We start from the raw sequence: 4,999 nt of genomic DNA on the forward strand, positions 1-4,999 counted from the left end.
TTCTGTAAAGTGCTTTGAGAAGCCAATGTTAAAGGCACTACAGATGCAGCCATTCAAAATGGGTGAGGTATTCGCGGCATACCCCGGTGGGCGTGTCACGGTATCACGCGGTATCACGCATTTCACGTGTGTCACGTGACTAACTATCCGGCGTCGCCTTGTAAAACCGCCAGGGGGAGCTTAACCTCTCATGTACAGCATTTGAGCCGTTAATTTTGAACTGTGTATTACAGCATGTTAATCATCAGTCATTAAAATGTTGGTATATTTTATGAAAGCAAGATTGCTCAGTTGGACAAAAGTACACAACCTACCTTTATCAGAAATATTTATGCATCAAAGCCTTTACTGAAGATATTACTAATAGTATTAATAATGGATGACTTTGGACAAGCTGTATACTCAAAGTATAATTTCTTTAGCACATTTGTACAAGCACTTGGAATCTGTCCAAGCCATACTTTGTCAGGCATTTTGTTTTACTTCAACGGGGCATAAAAACTTCCTTGCTTTTAACAGGGCGTTTCATAATTTCTAGCTACGAAAATGATTTAAAATGCGACACCTATCATTCAACTAGAGCTTAAAATATCACAAGGAAAAATACACACCGGTATTCCATTTCTCCCTAAACATTGTAAGCTTCGAAGTCTTTAACTAACGTGATACCGAAGTCAACAAGCATACTTTTAGAATTTGATTAAAAGGGAATATAATATGGAATCGCGTATCTAAAGAATTTAATAATGGTATGATTATATCCGTGTACTGCGGCAGGGCTGTGTAGGGCTGTTTTGCCTGCCTGATCACGCGAGCTGTCTTGTAGCCTACTGGTCTAGGTGTGTGACTACCAACTGGCAGGTTGTGTGTTCGAATCCAGCTGGTGCTGGACTTTTCATTTTTATTTATTTATTTTTTAATCGCGTAACATAAACATATTACCGTATGCAAACTGTACTGTATACAGTATGTATATGTATATTTAATGTCTTAACTGTGCCCGTTTAATTGAATTAAAAAAAATTATTTAACACGAACATTAAGCTGTTTACATCTTCCGCCTGAGAACAGTCACCCGTTGCTACCCAACGCAGAATGGTGATTGGCTGACACTATCTGACACCCCTCTGATTGGAGAAAAAAGACGTGCTGGTGTGCTATACACACTGTGCCAGGAAGAGGATTTCTTTCTATTCAAAACGTGTATTTTAAAAGTTTAAGAAGTAAAAACCTTACAGCGTACACAGATTTCTAAACTGATCAGGATCGTTATCTTTGTCTTATGCATAATAATGTTCACCGCTCTGTCCAGCAAATTAATAATAAACTTTATTTTATATAGCGTTTTAAACGAATAAGTAATTAGATTGCTCATAAACCTAATCACTTGCTTTTTCTTTTTATTTAGGCTCAGATTTCAACTATAGATCGAATTATTAATAACCATAATAACAACCAACCAACAAAAACAACCATATAAACATAATGGTGGTGCTGGACCTTCCAGTTTTATTTATTTTTTAATCGCGTAACATAAACATATTACCGTATGCAAACTGTACTGTATACAATATGTATATGTATATTTAATGTCTTAACTGTGCCCGTTTAAGTATTGAATATTCATATCTAATTTTACCACTGAAGGGAAATCTTAACATAAACATACGGTATATGGCTGGTCTCGGTACTTTAAAGAAAAAAATACACACCGGTATTCCATTTCTCCCTAAACATTGTAAGCTTCGAAGTCTTTAACTAACATGATACCGGAGTCAACAAGCATACTTTTAGAATTTGATTAAAAGGGAATATAATATGGAATCGCGTATCTCAAGAATTTAAAGACCAGACAATCGCAAACTCGTTTTCAATAAAATTATTTTATTCATTCAGCAGTTTGTGAGAGGGACATCCAGCAGGGAGAGACACACACACCGGTTTTCATTGACAAAATTTTTTTTTTTCAATTCCTCTTGTCTAACAGGAATGTTTTGTTTGTGGACAGACTGTTAGACAAGAGGAAAAGACCGCCTCCTCCTACGAAGCATTTCGTTGATCCGATCACGAATTCTTTTCCAGTCGTACGCAGCAAGGGTTGAGAATCTCCGATTCACCATCGTACTAATGGTTTCCCGGAGATTGCAAGGCAAGGCACTTTTGCCTCTGGACCCATCGAAATTTACAGACGTGGTCCACCCCCAGTAAATTTCAAAAGTCACAAGATTTCGAAACACGAGGGCGGCGTAGCGGTCGGCTTTTGCTTTCCCGTCTATGCCGATGCACTGCAAGTACAACCCCCCCTCCATCTCCTGGGTGATGGGTAGCAGTTGGACATCTGGGAGAATTATTCGTCCCACTGGCATCTGTGAATTCCGCTGTGCTTCCTGGGGGGAGATAGCCGGCGGGGACAGCATCAACAGATTCCTGCGCGGTGGTGAACTGAGAGGCCGGGATGGAGTGTCCTGAGGCGGTGTGTGCTCTGCGGGGGGCAGAGCTTCCGCCAGGCATTGCAGCCTGCGCGGCGGGGAGAGGCACTTTTCGGGAGACAGCTGCTCAACTGTTTGACTGCTGGAACTCTAGCCTCCCAATCCTCCCCAGTAATGCATCGTAATGCTCCTGCTGCAGCCGAAATGTCTCCATACAGGTGCTGCTTCTACAGGTTGGCACCCTGGCCAGTGGCCGAGAGCAGAGACCCACGGCCTGTGGCAAAATAACATAATTCATGTAAGAAATAAAGTCACACAGTGTATTCATCAGTCGCGGAACAGAAGTCAAAATAAACTTTTCTTTTTTTCCGTCTTACCGCTTTCTTTTTTACTGTCCTGGTGGTAGATCGTTTCGCCCATGCGGTGTTTTCTTGAAGAACAGGCTACGAAGAAATAATTATAATTGAATTTAAAATTCAAAACGGCAATAATACCTTGTAATATGCGCTGTAATCGCGTATTTCAGATGAAGTCTGCTGTATTTGCTTACCCTTCGCTCTTTGGAAGCTGGGGCGGCAGAAGCACCCCGTCTCTTCCCGTAAAACGCCTTGGTCTCCATACTGTACTATGGTCGCTGTAGTGCAGGTTCGCAGTTTTTTTTTTTGTGATGGGAGCTCACCCAATCCCTTGGTGTCTTTTATGCGTCACACATACTGTATTTCAGCGCCATATATTTCATGGATATTATGGAATATAATGGATGGATATCTTAGTTATCTTTCTAGTTCACAGGTTTGCATGCATAATTTAATTTTGAAAGCCACTGAGACATCAGGTACTACTGTTGTATTTATGAAAAAGAAACAAAACAAAAAACATACTAATAACTGTGCCATCCTACTCCTTAGTTAATACATTTATTATTCATAAACAGTTAACATTGTTAGCAAAATATTTTGAATTATATCAATGCAATTTCAACCAAACCTGTTCCCACACTACCATTAGAATATACACAAACATTTTAGCGTTTCATTCTGAGCAGAAGACCCTCACACCTGAAGAGTGCTGGCTGTGACGAATTAAACCGGTTTTACAGGTTTCAATCACAGACCATGTGACATGGGACTCAGTAAACTACAGTAACACCGTATTTGATAACGCTTTAAAAACGCTATAAAATAATGTGACTTGGCACAGAACAAGTCACATCAAGTCAATTTAAACACAAGCTGTCTTTAGCCCTCTAAGCTGGTTCATACAGAAATGTAGAGATCCAGGCTCAGAACACAGTTTCATTAGCGAATACATATGCAGGACAACTAGAGAAGACGTTTTACAGAGGATGGATTTTTAGAAACATCCCATCAGACATCCCATCATATTCACAACGTGAAATCTAGAAAATAATATTACGTAACCAAAATCCGCAATATGGAAACAGAACCTGTGTAATTGTTGATAGATGATGTACTCGTAACATTTTTTCAAGACGAACTACAACATTTAAAAAATGACTTGTATGTACTTGATATCTCTAATCAATCCACGGGTCCCAGCACAAAACGAAAGTAAAACGCATACCGTTTCGCGCTTCTTATTAGTTGCTCAAAAGTAATTTGACCGTATGAAATGCATAATATAAACCTAGAAACATATATGTGAGCAGTACTTAAGCACTGTAGTATCGGTGTTAAGACATACCTCTCAAATACTGTAAATCAAGTTAAAAATATCTCAAGACCGATTCTGGTCGTAATGAAACCATGCAAGGGAGTTTTTATGTCCGTTGCAGTTCTTTTGCAACATGAATATAATTATATTGTTATTAATTTCTTGAGATACGCGACTCCATATTATATTCCCTTTTAATCAAATTCTAAAAGTATGCTTGTTGACTCCGGTATCACGTTAGTTAAAGACTTCGAAGCTTACAATGTTTAGGGAGAAATGGAATACCGGTGTGTATTTTTTTCTTTAAAGTACCGAGACCAGCCATATACTGTATGTTTATGTTAAGATTTCCCTTCAGTGGTAAAATTAGATATGAATATTCAATACTTAAACGGGCACAGTTAAGACATTAAATATACATATACATATTGTATACAGTACAGTTTGCATACGGTAATATGTTTATGTTACGCGATTAAAAAATAAATAAAACTGGAAGGTCCAGCACCACCATTATGTTTATATGGTTGTTTTTGTTGGTTGGTTGTTATTATGGTTATTAATAATACAATCTATAGTTGAAATCTGAGCCTAAATAAAAAGAAAAAGCAAGTGATTAGGTTTATGAGCAATCTAATTACTTATTCGTTTAAAACACTATATAAAATAAAGTTTATTATTAATTTGCTGGACAGAGCAGTGAACATTATTATGCATAAGACAAAGATAACGATCCTGATCAGTTTAGAAATCTGTGTACGCTGTAAGGTTTTTACTTCTTAAACTTTTAAAATACACGTTTTGAATAGAAAGAAATCCTCTTCCTGGCACAGTGTGTATAGCACACCAGCACGTCTTTTTTCTCCAATCAGAGGGGTGTCAGATAGTGTCAGCCA

General features: G+C 38.2%; 1 long non-coding RNA gene across 1 annotated transcript; it reads right to left on the reverse strand.

Annotated features, from left to right (window-relative positions):
* Positions 1–1,842: 1,842 nt before the first annotated feature.
* LOC148673171 (uncharacterized) lies at positions 1,843–3,245 on the reverse strand. The gene is made up of 3 exons (XR_015936164.1): positions 2,980–3,245; positions 2,807–2,872; positions 1,843–2,703 (listed from the first exon to the last, which is right to left on the reverse strand). It is a non-coding gene; the product is annotated as an uncharacterized LOC148673171 (long non-coding RNA).
* Between the last annotated feature and the right edge of the window lie 1,754 nt (positions 3,246–4,999).

The sequence above is a fragment of the Lepisosteus platostomus genome, chromosome 4 (assembly GCF_059453375.1).
Source record: "Lepisosteus platostomus isolate fLepPlt1 chromosome 4, fLepPlt1.hap1, whole genome shotgun sequence".
In the NCBI taxonomy this organism is placed as follows: domain Eukaryota; kingdom Metazoa; phylum Chordata; class Actinopteri; order Semionotiformes; family Lepisosteidae; genus Lepisosteus; species Lepisosteus platostomus.